General features: G+C 39.7%; 1 long non-coding RNA gene across 1 annotated transcript in view; it reads right to left on the bottom strand.

Moving 5' to 3' along the window:
* Positions 1–18,652, bottom strand: part of LOC141277424 (uncharacterized) — a 175,544-nt gene that overhangs the window by 144,644 nt on the left and 12,248 nt on the right. Inside the window, exon 2 of the long non-coding RNA XR_012328836.1 lies at positions 8,685–8,843. This is a non-coding gene — a long non-coding RNA (uncharacterized lncRNA). The remainder of the gene's footprint in view (positions 1–8,684; positions 8,844–18,652) is intronic.

Here is an 18,652-nt window from a genome sequence, read left to right as displayed (position 1 = left end):
AAAGCAGGCAAAGGAACTCATCTGGAGAAAAACACAACCCAAGGAACCCAAGTGCATTGACTTATAGAATACAAATTCAATAAAACTGTAACTGAGTGACAAGATGATAAAAGAGATGGTTGTGATGAAAAGAAAGAAAAAAGAAAACAAGCTTTGGACCATAACAACATTTAGAAAGAGCAAGAAATATGATAGATAAGGTTAAATATTACACTAATGGCACAGAAGAAGAACTTGGGCTATGTTCGATGAATAAAAATGATAAAGGAGTTAAAGCAGTTATAGAGGGATGATTAGAATAAGAGACAAAGAAGATCCAACTTAACTCCAAGTGGTGTCCCAACAATTAAGAACACAGAAAGGGGAAAGAAAAAATATTCAGAAACATCATACAGGAGAATTTCTTTCCAGAACCAAAACTAAATGTACAGATTGAATGCATACAACATATATGGAGAAAAACTGAGAAAATTATTGATATCAAGACATAGCCTTATTGGTGCAGCCACTATGGAGAACTACTGTATGGAGGTTCCTTAAAAAACTAAAAATAGAGTTACCATATGATCCAGGAATCCCACTCCTGGGCATATATCTGGAGATAACTCAAATTTGAAAAGATGCATGCACCTCAATGTTCATTGCAGCTCTATTTACAACAGCCAAGACACAGAAGCAACCTAAATGTCCATCAACAGATGAATAGATAAAGAAGATGGGGTATATACATGCAATTGAATATTACTCAGCCATAAAAAAGAATGAAATAATGTTCTTTGCAGCAACATGGATGGGCCCAGAGATTATCATACTAAGTGAAGTAAGTCAGAAAGAGAAAGACAAATACCATATGGTATCACTTATATGTGGAGTCTAAAAAAAAAAATGATACAAATAAACTTATTTACAAAACAGAAATAGACTCACAGACATAGAGGACAAACTTATGGGTACCAAAGGAGAAAGGGAGGGGAGGGATAAATTAGGAGTTTGGCATTAGCAGATACAAACTACTGTATATAAAATAGATAACAAAGTACTACTGTATAGAAGGGAACTATATTTAATATCTTATAATAAACCATAATGAAAGAGAATCTGAAATATATATATATTATATATATATATAACTGAATCACTTTGCAGTACACCAGAAACTAACACCACATTGTAAACAACTATACTTCAGTTAAAAAAAAAATTTTTTTTAAAGACATAGCCTCATTAAATTATTTAATTTCAAGGATAACAACAGAATCTTCAGCCCTACTGACAAGAAATAATCATTTACTGCTAGATAAAAAGTCAGGCTGGCCTCAGATTTAACCACAATAAAATCCAATGCCAGAAGACCATGGAACAGTATCTAAAAAGTTCTGAGGGGAATAAAGCATGACTCTATCTAGCCAAGTTAATTTTCAAGGATAAAAGCAACTGAAGAACTCCTGTCCACTCTTGAGCCACTGGGTGGGGGTGGGAGGGAGCTACTCTATTCTTCTGACAGACTCTAAAATCTTTTTTTTTTAAACTTGAAAGAATGTATTAAGATTTGAAGTTTTGTGTGGTGAAAATTTCTAGACTTGTTGTATATTCTCTTTCTTTAGTTAAATGAAAGTTAACACCTGTTATTACAAAATAAAAACAGTAAGAGAATTTTATGCCACCTAAAAGTTGGCAGGATTACCACTAGACAGGACCTTTTACTCAGCAGATGCAAATACAGCACGTCTCACACCTACACACATACGCATTGTCGTATATGATGTCGTGGACCAGAGTCCATGAACCCACCAGACAGCACATGCTTCAGCCTATGATCAGATATTCTGTTTGTTAAGATAAGCAGAGTCTGGCTTCTAGCAGGTCTATGCTACACTTTCCCTTTGGACAGTGGACTGCAACAGGATTGCATATTAGAATCACCTGAAAAGATTTAAATTTTTTTATAATATAGATGCCTTGGCTGGTGTTCTTTGAGCAGTGTTCTTGTTCCTGGATTTAGAGAAAAGTTTTTCTTACACGGGAATTTACACTCCCCTCTCCGTCCACGCACCTGCTGGTTCTTGCCGAGTGGAGTGTGTTCTTGTTTACTTAGAGGTTAAAAGGCAGCCAGGGGAAGGCCACAGAGCAAGGTGAGCCCAGACCCCCTTTTCCCCTTGAAAAAGCAGGAAAGAAATGGAAGTGGCTGAGATGGTCCTGACTGAATATCCCAGGTCTTGGGAAACGCACTTACACCCTCCCACCGCATCCCTGGGGAGTGATATCTTTGGGAGGATGAAAGGGCAAGGACACCCTCTGTATGCAGAAGTGGAGTTTCTTCCAAGGGACATGGGCTGTCAGTCATCTTTTAAAGGAGATCAATCCTGGCTTAACAGGGAACTTCCTTGTCCATTTGGGGGCCTTTCAGCAGTTGTCTGAACTGAAAGCATGGAATTGCCTGGAGCTTCTCGGGGAGGAGGAAAGAGTAGAGGGTACGTGACTAACGGGCTCTGGAGTCTGGAAGCTTGGATTCAGACTCTACTCTGTATTTGCTGTGTGCCCTTGGGCAGGTTACTGAATCCCTCTGTGTCTCAGTTTCCTCATCTGTAAAATGGGGATAATAGCACACATCTAATAGAGTTATTGTGGAGATTAATGGGGTAATACACACAAAGTGCTGAGAACAGCACCTGGCACCTACGTAGCACCAAATAACTGTTAGCTGTTGCTTTTATAGCATGGGGCAAACTGGGAGCCAACCAGAAGAGAATTTTGTAAAGAAAGACCACTCTGAATTGGCATGGATGAATCACGAATCAATCTAAGTCCCATCTTTGTATAATTAGGAGGAAAGACCTTTCTCCATCACCGGACACCCATCCCTCACCCCCACCTCAAGGCCAGGTGGTGGCAGTGTGGTTACCAGCAGCTACCAGCAGTAGCTATGACCTCGAGGTTGCCCAGCAGCAGACCTGTCGATGCCGCAGCACAATGCGGTACCTGGCATCTTGTCAAAATATCTAGGGCACACTTTCAGGAGGCCTGATTTCCTGTAATCAAAGTGGGGAGACTTCACCATTTGGATCATTGTAGTGCAGTTATCCCGACAGCACAGGTACTCCAGACAGGGTAGCAGTGGCTAACAGCAAGGATCTAACACCTGGGCATCCCTGTTCTGTGGTTCTGTGGCTGCAGGGATGCAGGGATCGGCTCTGCCCACCCTCCTGCTTGCCTCCCATCTGTGGAGGTGTGAAACACCTAGAGACCAGATGCCAGCAGCACTTAGATGCCTTCGACTGGTCTCTGAGGACAATCACGGTCTCAGGACAAATGATGATGTGAGCGGAAAGGGTGACCATTCATCACTGAAACTTTGGAATACTCTCCAGCCAGTGCTAAAATGATGAAACAACAGCAGAAAGAAGCTCCTTTCTGCTGCACACGCCCCCGGTAACCTTTGCCACTGAACTAAAAGCTTTCAAAGGGTGAGCAGAAGTGCCGTAAACCTCAGAGGCGACATTAAATATTTGTCACTGAAACACTTAAGACTTGTTTCAAACCCATTCCTTTCTGAAAGTTTATAACAAATAACTGAGTGGCTTAACCTCTACAAGAGCATCTCCTTTTTCACTACAAATGGAAACAAATGGGCTGTAAAGAGCGGGACCCTCCTGATGGGCAATTCTCAGCCACTGTGTGGTCTCCCAGCCCTGCCCAAATGGGTGAGCCGCCCTCTTTGTTTAGATTATACTGGCTCTTGCTTCCATGACATTAGGGCGGCAGAGGTTTTAACTGGACTTTCTTTTAATCTGCCCATTAATCTTCCCTCCCCTCTCCCTGCTCAATGAATGAGTAAATTATTTACATTCTGATGTTGCAAGAACTCTCCCTACATTAAGCCTTGATTTGAGCCTCAAATATATCTTTAGATGGTGTTTACCTTACACACCTTTATCAGCACAGCCTAGCTTCTCCAGAGAGATCACCTGTTGGACTAAAGCATGACACAGATACAGATCTCTTCCCACTACCTGTGTGAGCCCGAAGCCACACATCAGAAACTCAACTGCTTTCAACCAAGTTCCAATTTTACCAAACTCCAAATGCATACAAGCATCTTGGTGCCCAGCATTCTAGTGTTAGTTTGCTCTTCAATATTCTAAAATCAATGATCCGCTTTCCTGGAGGAAACTGAAAGCAGGTCAGGCACTTTTCAAAAGCTATCCATTATGCTTCTTGTCAGAGTAAGAGGTAAAGGCCTTTGTTGGAAAGAATGATGTTATTCTCTGTATCAGCTCTCCCTCGGCCCAGATGGACAAGCGGCCACCTACGGGGTGGGTTTTCAAGCACAGGGCTGGGCGATGGCTGGGTAGAAGGGCAAATACCTGCACTGATTCAACCCTGAAATCTCACTTCTTTTGTGTGAGGGAGAGAAATAGTGAAATACATTTTTTCAAGGTATCAGAGGAGAAGGACCGAGAAAAGGCTACAGAAGAAGAATCAATATAGCACAATGAAAGCAAGAGAAAAGATTCAGAAGGACAACACTTCGCAGGCGTCAGGAAAACCCTAATGCCTGCCGTCTGAATAAAGATTTCCTATTAAGTTAAAATTAATAAAGTAACTTTTAATTGGGAAAGATAAATCAAGCAATATCTATTAGGACAAACATGAGTTTACGAAGCATCTGTTCTTTCCCTCTTTAGTATGCTGCTGCCTCATTAATTTCTCCAGGCTTTCATTTCTTTCTGCCTTCTTTACAAGTTCTTAGCTTTACCCAACAAGCAAATGGCATTTAAACTCAACACCTATATGAGTCATATTTGCTGACTCTTGCCCAAACTTTGCCACTAATGGAAGGCATTCATTCCCTGAAAACCACCCCCAACGATCAATTATTTCAGGATGCTCCAGGAGAATAATGTTAATTCTGGCCTTGCAACTGAATGGTGACTGCCATTTTCCTCCCCTGATATTTAGGCTCCAATGATGTTCTAAGGCATCATGGTCCCCTCTGAGGATTGCCATTGACCTCCCTTGGGAATTTCCATCTCCTACCCTCTACCACAAATCATGTACAATGCGTGTTCTCCTTGTAAAATCCTACCCTCTTTTGTATTTCACACTGTCATGTGAACAACAAAGAAAGCTGCTTGTGTTTCAATGTCTCATGGTTATTAGCCAAATCTTCCGGTTTTTGCTCAAAGACCCCTTCCTTGCTGGTTCCCAGACTAGCAGACAGGGTCAGGATACATGTCTGAGAGCAAAACACTGTCTGGAATTCAGTCCCACCCCTGCCTTCTGCTGCACACGGATTTGGTACTGGACCAAGCTTGTCCACATGGCCCTTTATGCCAATCACCTTCTGGTGGCCTGTCCTACTAGTTAAATTCCAGCAGTAGACACAGCTGAGAATCAAGATGGGGACCCTCACACACTCATATTACTTAGCTCATACTAAAAGCTATCACACTTCAGCTAGATCTTTTGTACTCCCCATACTTCTTTAATCCTGGAGAAAGTCCGAAACGCTAGCTATAGACCAGTAGCATCCAGAGTACCCACGTCACTGGTTAAAAATACAGATTCTGGCCCCCATTCAGTACTTCTAAATCAAAAGCTCTTTGTTAAGACCCAAGGTTTTTTGTTTGTTTGTTTGTTTGTTTTTGGTTATTTCAGGCAAGTACGTTTGGGAAGAGTTGTTTCAGAGCCCCAGTCTAATCTCAGCCCTGACTATACCTTCCTCTCACTGAATTTCACTTCTAGAATATCGTTCTCTCTGACTCTCTCTTCCTCAGACTCTCATAATCCAGGCAGGTCACGGCCCTTCCCCACATCTGCTGTTTCTAATCGACTCTCTGAAGCTGTGTCTGAGCAGATGCCTCAGCTGCTCACTCAAACACTTTTGGAGCTAAGGAGGAGGGGGTGTGGGTAATTCAGACACTAGACTCACCCCAGATCCAGAGGTGGGGTCCAGGAGTCCTGAGTTTGTTTGTTTCTTTGGAGAACTCCCCAGGTTTGGGCAAGTTAGCAGGATTTAGCAGGATGTTTTGTTTTGTTTTGGATGGATGAATATGTGTTAGAAATCAGTATGTGTTAGTAATCTCATGATACAACCAAAAGTTTTCTCTGTGATAAATACTCAAATTTTAAAAATCCTCTAGCTTTAAAAATGCATGAGAAAATAAGGTGGATTGGTAGATGGTAGCAGGATGGATATATGAATAAATATATAATAAAGGAAATCTAGTAAAATGTTAATTACAGAATCTATGCAGTAGGTATAGGGATCTCTGCTGTAAAATTCTTGCAACTTTTTTGTACATTGAGAACTTTTCATAATAAAATGGAGAAAAAGATGCTAGAATTGAATTTTTCTCAAAACATACTTTATATCCCAACTTAATAAAATGATTAATTGACCTATCATTATAACTCCAGTGCCCCGTAAATATTTTGTGTGCTATTTCTGAAGTAATGTACTATCTATGTCTATCAATAACATATCTTGTTCAAGTGGAACTTTTAAAAACAAGTTAAGTGCTGATGTTTCCCCTTGATAAAATGTAAAATCTCTTCCCTTTCGCATTCTCTTCCCCTCTTTATTTGCTTATGCATTTCTAGTCCTCAAGTTATTTAAATCACAGAAATAAAAAAATACATGAAGATCATTCGTAACAAAAGGTACTCATGTTATTATGAAAGTGAAAAAACAGAACAAGACAAAACGATCACTTCCAGGAAAGTTATTAATGGGGAACATTATTGCATTCTGAGCTGGTAACTGAAAAGCTTACATTCAAAGTTGAACATTTTCTGCTGAGGAAGTTGAGTCTGGAGAAATTACTGATATTTGAGATCACAGAACTAGTAGCCAAATGAGAAAGAGAATATAAATGCCCTGATGTTGTTACTGTAATAAATTCTCTGTCAAAATTTACTCAGTAACACAGAGATAAAATGACATTAAATTTCTGGGGGTAAATATTACCATTCTCAAAATGTTTTTTTATTAGTCAATAAATGGTTTGGGGATATTAATAAAGTTACACTTCTAACTCAGTCTTCTAAACAACTTGGCTCCCTCTAAAAGGGAAGATTTTAAAATGAAACGTAAGACAAGACACAGACTGGGAGAAAATATTTGCAAGTAACATCTGATAAAGGATCTGTATCCACAATACATAAAGAACACTCAAAACTCAAGAATATGAAAACAGAAACCCAATTTTTCTAAAATGGGTGAAAATTCTGAACAGACATTTCACCAAAAAAGACATACAGATGATAAATAAGCATACAGAAAGATGTTCAACATCATTAGCCATTAGGAAAGTGCTAATTAAAACCACAATGAGATACCACCATCCATGCATTAGAATGACTAAAAATAAATCCATAACCAAACAACTCACAATACCAAGTGCTGGCAAGAATGTAGAACAACTGGAATCCTCACAGATTTTAAATGGCACAGCCACTCTGAGAAATGATTTGGCAGTTGTTATAAAATTAAATACACCCTTACCAAATGACCAAGTAATATCACTTCTTGGTATTTATCCGAGTGAATTGAGCATTCTTGTTCCTACAAAAAGCCATGCATCAATGCTTATAGAAGCTTTGCTTGTAATTGCCCAAAACTGGAAACAACCTAGACTGTCAATACATAAATGGATAAACAAACTATAGTACAGCCGTACAATGGAATACTGTCAGCAATAAAAAGGAATAAACTGATTTCTGCTTCTGACCAAAGTGTAGTAACAGAAATGGAATTTGTCCTCCCACCTGAAACAAACTGAAAAACCAATAAAATATATGAAACAACAGTTTGCAAGGCACAATCTTAAGCGATGAAGAACCACGATCCCTGAAAGGCAGGATATGAAGGAGGTGAGCCCTAAGCTTTTCTTAATGTGCAGCTTGAGTTTCCAGGACACAGCACAGGGAACCTGGGGGAGCTCAGTAGACTCCCTGAGTTGAACAGACAGAGCTGAGGATTCAGGGAAGCCAACACGGCTAGTGTTCCCAAGACAGAGTGGAGTGGGAAAGAGGGTACAGAGAGACAGAACTGCAGAGACCTGCAGAGGAGTCTCACCTAGGATTCAGGTGAGCACTGATCAGAGAACAGCTGTGAACAAACTACCTGGAAGAACGACCTGAGGAAAGGACCACCAGAAAGGATTACAAGGAACAGTGCTGTGCTCATACAGGACCGTTTACACTTCATGTGTCTTTGATAACTTTAGGTTTGAATCTATCATCTTGCTATTAGTTTTCTCTTTGTCCATATTCTCTTTTTCTCTTTTTCCTCATTTTCTACCTTGTTTTAGATGAGTTGACTATATTTATCAATATCAATATGGATATCCATATCAATAAATGTTGATATTAATCAACAGCAATATTGATATCCAAATCAATATTTTAACAACTTTGGTGGCTTATTAGGTATAACTCTTTGTGGTTTTATTTTAGTGGTTGCCTTAAGGTTACGTTACATTTTTTTAACCTATCACAGTCTAGCTTCAAGTGGTATTGCACTACTTTAGGTATAGACAAGAACTTTCCATTTCTTCCCTCCAACTTTCTATTAGCTGCATTCATTTTTATGTTCATATTATGTTATAAACCTCAACCACAGGTTTTTTTTGTTGCTTAAATAATTACCTTTTAAAAGGATTTAAACAGTAAGAAATTACCTTATATATTTAGTGTAGTTATCATTTCCTGTGTTCTTCATTCCTTTGCGTCGATCCATATTTCCATCTGGTAGCATTTTTCTTCTGCCTGAAGGACTTCTTTTAATTTTTCTTACAGCGTGGGTTGGTTGGCAATGAATTATTCCGGCTTTTGAATGCCTGAAAACATTTTTATTGCATCATTATTTTTCAAAGGCATTTTTGCTGGGTGTAGAATTCTAGATGGACAGTTTTCTGTTCCATTGCCTTTGTGCTTGCATACTAACAAACTAAAAAAAAAAACCTCAATAGACACAGAAAAAGCATTTGACAAAATTCACTCATGATTTAAAAAAAAAGAAAAACTCTCAGCAAACTCGGAATAGAAGGGAAATTTCTCTAACTAATAAATGATATTAACAAAAGAACCCTACAGCTAACAAATTTAATGGTGAAAAACTAAAAGGTTACTTCCTTTGAAATGAGGAGCAATACAAGGTTATCTATTCTCACCGTTTCTATTCAACATCGTACCGGAGATTCTAACCAGTACAATATGGCAAGTACAAGAAATTAAAGGCACCCAGTTTTGAAAAGAATACACAAAGCTGTCTTTATTTACATATAACATGATCTTCTATATAGATAATTTAATATAATCACAAAAAAATCTACTAGGAATAAGTGAGTTTAGCAAGATTACAGGATATAAGACCAACGTAAAAATCAATTGTATTTCTATATACTAGCAACAATCAGAAATAGAAATTTAACCAAAATTGTAATTTATAATAACATCAAAAATATGAAATAGGGATAAATCTGATAAAGATGTGAAAAACTTGTGAAAACCATAAAGTTTTTTCAGAGAACATAAAGAAGACATAGTAAATGGAGATACTTATGTTTACTGGTTGAAGAATCAATGTTGTTAAGATGCAAATTCTCCCACAAAGGATCTAAAGATTCATGAAATCCCAATAAAAATCTCTATGTTTTTATAAAAACTGACAAACTGACTCTAAAAATCATATGGAAACATGAAAGACTCAGAACAGGCAAAATAATTTTGCAAAAGAAAAACAAAGCCGGAGGACTAACACCACCTGATTTCAGTAGCTATTATAAAAGTACAGTAGGAGAGTACGGTATTTGGTGCAAGGATAATAAGTAGGCAATTAAACAAATAGAGAATCCAGAATAGACCCACCCATATACTGACAACTGATTTTTTTTTTTTTTTTTTTTTGCGGTACGCGGGCCTCTCACTGTCGTGGCCTCTCTCGTTGCGGAGCACAGGCTCGGCGGCCATGGCCCACGGGCCCAGCCGCTCCGCAGCATGTGGGATCCTCCCGGACCGGGGCACGAACCCGCGTCCCCTGCATCGGCAGGCAGACTCACAACCACTGCGCCACCAGGGAAGCCCCTGACAACTGATTTTTGACAAAAGTACAAAAGCAGTTCAGTGAAGAAAAATAGTGCCTTTCAACAAACGATGCTGAAACAATTGAATACAAGCAAAAATAGTAATATTTGTGTCTTGTATCATAAAGAAAAATTGACTTTAAATTCATTGAAAAGTGTTCTCATAAACCTAAATATAAAACCTAAAACTATAAAATATCCAGAAGAAAACATGGGGAAACCTTTGTGATCTTGACTTAGGCAGAGTTCTTCCATACCATATCAAAAACATTATTCACAAAAGAAGAAACTGATAAATTGGAATGCAACAGAATTTTAAAAGTTCTGCTTTTCCAAAGATCTGTTAAGAAAATGAAAAGACAAGAGCCACAGACTAGGAGGAAATATCTGCAAGTCATATATCATAACAGACTTTAACACATAACAGACAGTTAAATATATTCAATATACACTTTAAAATCTCAAAATTCAACAGACAAAAACAAATTTTTAAGAAATAAACATAAAATTCAAGCAGACATTTTACTAGAGAAGATGGCAAATAAACTCATGAAAAGATACTCAACATCATTAGTCATTAGGGAAATGCAAATTGCAGGCAATAAGTACCACTGCACACAAGTTCGAAAGGCTACAACTGAAAAAAACTGACATACCAAGTGTTGGCCACAATATGAAGAAACCAGAACCCTCATGCATTGCTGATAGGAATGTAAAATGGGGCAACCACTTTGCAAGAGTTTCGCTGTTTCTTTTAAAGGCCAGCATACACCTGCCATCTGATCCAGCCATTCAAATTCTAGGTGTCTGTCCAAGAGAAATGAAAGCAGATATGCACACAAAAAGACTAGTGCAAGAATAATCATCGTCACTTTATTTGTAATAGCCCCAAACTGGAAATAATCCAAATGTCCATCAAGTGCATGGATAAATAACCTGACTTATATCCATACAACAGAATACTTCTCTGCAATAAAAAGGAATGAACTAGCGAAATATACTACTACACCATGGTTGAATCTCAAAATAATTTTGCTGAGTGAAAGATGAAAAGGAGTAGATATTGTATAATTCCATTCATGTAAAATTTTAGAAAATGCAAACTTATTTATAGTGACAGAAAGCAGACCAGTGGCTGCTTACAGATGGAAGACGTGGAGGTGGACGTGACAGGTGATTACAAAGCAGGACAAGGAAACTTCTGGTAGCGATGGATCCATTCATTATCTTGATTTTAGTGAAGATTTTATGGGGATATACCTATGTCAAAACTTCTCCAACTGAACATTTTAAATGTGTGCAGTTTACTGCATGTCAATTATAATTCCATAAATGTTATTTTTAAAAAGAATGCTCTATTACCCCACTCCACACATGGATTAATCTTAAATGTGTTTTGCTAAGTGAAAGGAGCCAGAATCAGAAAACTATATACCGATTGATTCCATCTGTATGACATTCTTGAAAAGACAAAACTATAGGGATGAAAAACCAAGCAGTGATTGTCCGAGTCTGGGACTGGACTGGGTGAGGAGTTAATTACAAAGGGGTCAGCACAAGGAAATGTTGGGTTTTCTATAGCTCTCTATAGTCCTATAGTGATCACACACAACTCTCTGTATTTGTGAAAATCCTTAAGACTGCACGCCACAAAGGATGAATTTTATTATAGGCAAATTTTTAAAAACCAAGGTTGCTAGGGCAACCCAAGATGCATCACAGACTGTGACAAATACATGTAACTGTATTAAAACTGAATAACACAATCACACCGAAAGGAGTGGGTAAAAAAGGAGCTGATACGCATGAACAAGAGTGTTTTGACTGAGTTCAGAATAACGACAACGTAAGCTGTACAGACAGAGACGGTGCACTCCAGTCGGTATAATTGTTTCTCGTCGAGTTATGGTTAGCAATTCTGAAAGTACATGAATATTAGGGTTGAACACATGAGTAAATATTTACAGATAATCACAAGTTTCTCACTGTTGGAGAAAGAAGTTACAAATAAGCAAAGGAGAAATTCTAGAATTTGGTGCTGGATTGAAGTCTGAGTTATCTGTACAAACTTATGTGTTTCTTTCATATATATATATATATATATATTTGAATATGTATATTGAAGTAAATAAATAGAAATAGTGTACATGCATACTAATACATACATATATTTCTTTAAAGTATTTCCCTCCAAATATTTATTAATAATACAGGGGAAAATAGTAACTCTACAGTGGAGAAACCTGGCAGACACCACTTTAACCAAGTGATCAAATTTAACATTACCAGTTATAAGGCATATCAATATATGTATCCCTGATATCATGTGCTGAGAAGGGCACACCAGCTTTGTGATATTCCTCTCAAAAATTCACAGCCTTAATAAGGAAACATCAGACATAGCTAAATAGATGGACGTTCTACCAAACATTTGACCAGTATGCTTCAAAAATGTCAAGGTCACAAAAGACAAAAATGAAGGAACTGTCAAGAGTGGAGAATATTAAGGACACATGGCAACTAAACAAAATGTGGAATCCTGGACAGAAAGAGGACATTAGTGGGAACACCGTGGAAATCCTATTAAGCCTGTAGTTTCATTAACAGTATCATACCAATGTTAATACTAGAGTTTTACTAACGGTACCACGGTTCTATAGAATGTTAACACTGGGCAGAGCTGGATGAAGCCTACATGGAAAGTCTCTTTACTATGTTTACAACTGTTCTGTAAGTCTAAAATGATTTCAAAATAAACATTTTTTAAATGACACTAACAGTACTAAAAATAGATCATGGAAACTTTTAAAATCATCTCACAGTTGGAAAATCGTAAATATGATTCAAGACTGAAAAGGAATCAAAGAAGTTCTACTACATAACAAGTTTAAAATTTGTTATTTCAAAAGTAAATAAATAAACTCCAAACTCAAACAAATTGGGGAAAGTGTTTGCATATTATGCACAAAGGGATACTTTACTTTGTTTTTTTTTAACATCTTTATTGGAGTATAATTGCTTTACAATGTTGTGTTAGTTTCTGCTGTATAACAAAGTTATATATGTATACATATATCCCCATATCCCCTCCCTCTTGCATCTCCCTCCCACCCTCCCTATCCCACCCCTCTAGGTGGTCACACAGCACTTTTCTTTTCTTTTTTTTTTTGGCTGTGTTGGGTCTTCGTTTCTGTGCAAGGGCTTTCTCTAGTTGTGGAGAGTGGGGGCCACTCTTCATCGCGGTGCGCCGGCCTCTCACTGTCGCAGCCTCTCTTGTTGCGGAGCACAGGCTCCAGACGCACAGGCTCAGTAGTTGTGGCTCACGGGCCCAGTTGCCCCGCGGCATGTGGGATCTTCCCGGACCAGGGCTCAAACCCGTGTCCCCTGCATTGGTAGGCAGATTCTTAACCACTGCGCTACCAGGGAAGCCCAGCACTTTTCTTAATATGCAATGAGCTCTTACAAATCATAAGAAAAAGATAAATAATAAAGATAAATAATGGTCAACATACATGATCAGAGGGTTCAACTTTTTAAAAGAATTACAAATGACTTAAAACCACGTAAAGATGCTCAGCCTCACTGATAGTAAAATAAATGAAAAGTAAAACTCCAATTAACATTTTCAGTATAAAATTGACAAAGGTCAAATTTTTCACTAGGAGTGGAGGATATTTTAAAATATTTCAAAATTATTAATATTCATTCCTGGAGGCCCAGCAGTTCTAGTTCTAGGAATTTATCCTAGAAATATGTCTAAATGAGAAATAAGCATATTCACTGAAGCATTGTTTGTAATAGTGAACAGTGAGGAACTATTTAGATGTCTATTAATAGCAGCTTGACTAAATGTTAAAAGAGCATATTCACAGTAGAATACCATGCAGCCTTAAAAAAGCAGAGGCGTGATAGAGAGCTATACCCAAGACATATAGAAGGTGGAGAACACGGCGTATCATGTGCTAACATTTATGATATTTTAAAAAGAAAAGAAAAACTGGCATATGTTTGTAATTGCATAGAACATCTTTGAAATGATGCACAAGGAATTGGTTAATAGTGTTTTCCACTGGCAAGAGAAACTGGGTGTTTGGGGTCGGGGTGGGAGAGAAATTTATTTCTCACCACTACCCTTGCTGTACCTTTTAAAATGTTGTACCAACAGCATCTATTAATTATTCAAAAAATTGATTGAATGCTTAAACATTCCTTCCCCGGATTAAAGAGCACAGATAAAGAATATTTTGTAGGAACAAACTCAAACAATAGGATGAGTATATGAAACATGTATCTGAGTTACCCCGACAGGAGCCATAGCAGAAATGATGGAGAAGCAAAGTTAGAAGGCATGGGTACCTTTGAAGTCTGCAGCCGAGCCCCAGACTGAAGCAACGAGTTGCATCTGTTAACAGAATTCCTGTCTCAAAGGTGCCGTGCTGCCATCCAACTGGCACTTGGAGTCTGGCTTTATTGATAGATGAATAAGACTGAACGTGACACCTGTGTCTAGTGAATCCCCTGGCACCATTTAACTAACACTTAGAGCAGCTGCTTTTGAAAAATTACCTTCAGGCTGGGCCCACCCTAGCAGAACAAAATCATCACCTTAAGTACTTTTCCAGTTCCCAATAAACGAGGATTCTTGCCCTGCAAGAGGAGAACTGAGCTATATTTTATTTGAAGTCACATCTGTCGCTTTCTTTTTATGTCCTCCGCTGTCTACCTTAGATCACAATCCCTGTGTTATCACAATATCCTTCCAGGGGATCCAAGGGAACCCCCTCTTTGGAGACCGTCGATGGCTGCTCCTTGCCCACGGTATAAAGTCCATGCTCAGTTGTACTGATATTCCCAAGGCCCTTCACAATCTGCTTGCAAAATACCATTTCTGTCTGCTCTCACCTATTCCCAAGCATCTACACAAAACTACTGGACTTTCTCCAACCCCATCAGCTTAGTCTTCTGAATCTCCAAACCTTCACTCATGCCTCTCTCTTCGTTACCTTCTTAATGACCCACCAATAATTTATCAAGACTGGGATCCAATGTCACCTCCTAGTGAAGGATTTCCCAGCCCTTCCAGACCAAACTGACAGATACCTTCTTCTTGCTTCCAGAGCAAAGACGCAGCTTGTACAAGACTCTACTGTACCATTCATCACAATGCCTTATTATTATATAACTTACTCACCTCTCCCCAATATTTGTGGTCTCCGGAGGAGGAGGAACTATGACTACTCACAGTGCCCAGGTAACACGGTTTCCAGCACATACTGAAAGCTCAATAATTATATTTTTATTGAATACACAGTTCCTAAATGTCTAATTCAACCCTCACATTCTTCCTAACTCTCCGACGTTCAGCCTCTTGCTCCCAACACTGCCTGCACCCGGCCCACGCCTGGAGGATAACGTGTATGGCTTGTCGCAGGCTAACTCCTCCTGAAATGCGCAGTTCCATTTCTCATCTACAGAGACTTTTCACCCCAGGTAAGCTGCCCTAACTATGGCTTCTCTTCCCCACCTCCAGACTCAAGTTTACCCTATTTTCCTAGACAACATTTTTCCACCCAGACACGTTAAAATCATGATGCAATACCGCTACACACTCACCAGAATGGTTAAAATGAAAGAGAGCCTGATTCTGTATGTTGACAAGGACATGAAGCTGGTTCTCATGTAAATTGGCATAACCATTTTGGATATCTGTTGGGCTAAATACAAATGCTCATGACCTACAGATTCTATCCTAGGTATAAACCCGACAGTACGTACAGGGCAGGTACAGTATAAGAATGCTCACAACAGTACCCAAGTTGGAAACCACCCTACGTGCATCCCAAGGAGGCTGGGTAAAGTGTGGCTTATTCACACAATGAGATACTACACAGCGATGAGAACCAACCACTGCTCTACCACACAAAGTAGATGGATCTCACAATGTGGGATGTAAGAAATCAGACACAAAAGACATGAGAAGAGTGCATGTTCTATGATGTATTTTATGTAAAGTTCGAAATCAGGCAAAACTAACCTGTGGTGAAAGAAAGTCGGATTGTTGGGGGCTCAAAAACTGGGAGGGGGATTAAGGAGCCATCTGTGGCACTGGTAAATGTTTTATTTCTTGATCTGAGCTGTGGTTACATGCCTCACTTTTTAGAGATTCGTCAAACTATATACTCATGGTGTGTGTTATACCTGAACAAAATTAAAGGTAAACTCTCCGTAGTGCTTTGTCTGTTGCTTTACATAGGGGCAGTTCTCTTAGATGGTAGATGATCACTTAACTGATGGAAGCCTACTGTCCTTTAGGTGCCCAAACGCCTTTGGGGGGCGGGCTCAAAGGTTCTGGAATACACTGAGGCCATCGAAATGTTTACTTTGTCCTTAAATTCTCTAAAGAACTGAAACTACGGTCTGCGGAGACCAGACTATTTAACCTGGATCCTGCGGGCAGCCGGAGGGTCCACTTCACTCTGCTATCCTCAGTTATGATGGGAGCTGTTTGAGAACAGACTTCTGCTCAACGTATGTTTTCTGGGATGCTATCCTCCATTCCTGGCCTTCTTCAGAGAATAACTACTGAAGGATGACCCACACACCTGCAGCAACTAGTGCCACCTGTGAGCTGATTAGAGATGCAAATAAGTGAGGCTCACCCCAGACTAAAGGGGTCAGAAACTCAGTGGCGGCGGGTCCAGGAGTCTGCAGTTTAATCAGATCCCCAGGTTTATCAACCGTGTCTTTTATTTTCTGTATTCTGATGCTTTGACACCTGGGGCCTTGCCGGTCCTGGAGGGACTGCCCCGCCCAGGGTTAGCCAATCCCTAGTGATAGTAAGCAACTCATTCCCAAGTGCGCTTTTCAGTGACACACCAACCAATCCAGAGCCACACCCCAGCCACCTTCTTTACAGGCTCTCATACTCCAGATTACTAGCCACCTGTCCTAATAACCCTATGGGGGTGGGGCTAGGTAGCAGACAACTAGGACAGTCCCTATGCCCCAGAGTCCACTGAAATTACTCAGACTGGCCGGTCCTGCACCTTTGTACCCCACCTTGTCCATTCCTTTCTTTGGAAACCACAATGAAAGCCCTTGGCCACAGCGTCCCCTTCCCTGCCAGCTCTGGGATTGACCCTTGTGCTTTCCTGTATGGCCCCCAATAGCATGGCATGCCCCCTCCTCTTGGAAACTGTGAATAATAAACCGTCTTTTCAATAAACCACTCATTTCCTGATCTACTGGCCTTACTATACCTCCAATTTTCTACTAATACCGGGTATTTTAAATACCAGGAGATATGTACACACATTGATTTTGAGGGGCAGTGCTTTAGAAATGCTCTCCTACCTTTTGCAAAAGAGCTACCCAGAACACAGCTGAGTCCTGAATTTGCGTTCCTTCCAGAACAGGAGATGAATCCTACCAGAGAAGGAATTATCTTTGACTCAAGACCAGGCTCTGAACTTCAACGTGCTGACACCACCACCACGCCTCTGCCACTCCACCCACCGTCCCACCTCTGGCCCCGCCAGTGCCGGTCAGGGCTGAGCAGCTTTCTGGATTCATAGAGAGCACAGATGAGGCATCCTCTCCAAGAAATCCCAAAGTGGAAATGGCCCCTGAGGCTGCTCCATCTTGGAATGGCTTGCTCCAGGTTTTCCCCACTCAATGGGTTAGTGAGGATGTAGGAAATTATCGCTAGACACCTGAATTCTCTTTCCTGACTACTGGACTTCTTGATCAATTTGGGGACTCCATTCTCCCCATCTTTCCATGGAGCCTCCTTACCCATTTCTTCTCTTTTCAGAAGTTCTACCTCAGTGGTTCTAACATAGTTTTACAGAATAGTTTTTCCTCTGGCCACTCTCCTAGGTCCAATTTATGTCTCACCTGTTTATCTCATATTCTCTGCCAAAGAAGAACTCATGAGATTATACATAATATGTCACATGCGATTTACACAAACTGACCAGCTAATGAGAATTCTCATTTCATTACCTTCCTCCACAACCATCTACATTCGTCAACAAGATTGCCCCTTCCCTCCTGAGCGTGCAGTACAGTCATCTGTCATTTTAAAATGTTACAGGTAGAAAAGCAGAGATGAAGGGGGTCTCTTAAAAGGAGGGGCTTTTCCCAAACTCCTGTCTCATTCTTGGCAGAGCCCAGGGAACCATACTCATGACCCCCATCCCAGCACCACAAAAATAATGAAGAGTGACCATTTGTTGAATGCATTCTAAGTGCCAGGTAATGAGTTAAGTGGTTTATAGAAATGTATTATCCAATTAACCCCATGATATAACCCTAAGGAGGCAGGTATCTCCATTTCCAGAGGAGGCACCTGAAACTCAAAAATACTGAGCAACTTTTGTTTATATACCTTGGAAGAAGTACAGTCATTATTCAAACTAGGTCATCCTGGTTCAAAACACACAGCTCTTAATGACTACAAGATGGATGTAAAATCTGAAGGTGCTTTCAGCAGAACAGCTTGGGAATTAGATTATGGGATTCTAATGCACCATTGCAGATTCTGAAATATGATAGCCTTGAAT

The sequence above is a fragment of the Tursiops truncatus genome, chromosome 20, assembly GCF_011762595.2.
Source record: "Tursiops truncatus isolate mTurTru1 chromosome 20, mTurTru1.mat.Y, whole genome shotgun sequence".
NCBI classification, from domain to species: Eukaryota; Metazoa; Chordata; class Mammalia; order Artiodactyla; family Delphinidae; genus Tursiops; species Tursiops truncatus.
Note: the sequence above shows the minus strand (reverse complement) of the source record. Positions and strands in the feature narration are given on the sequence as shown.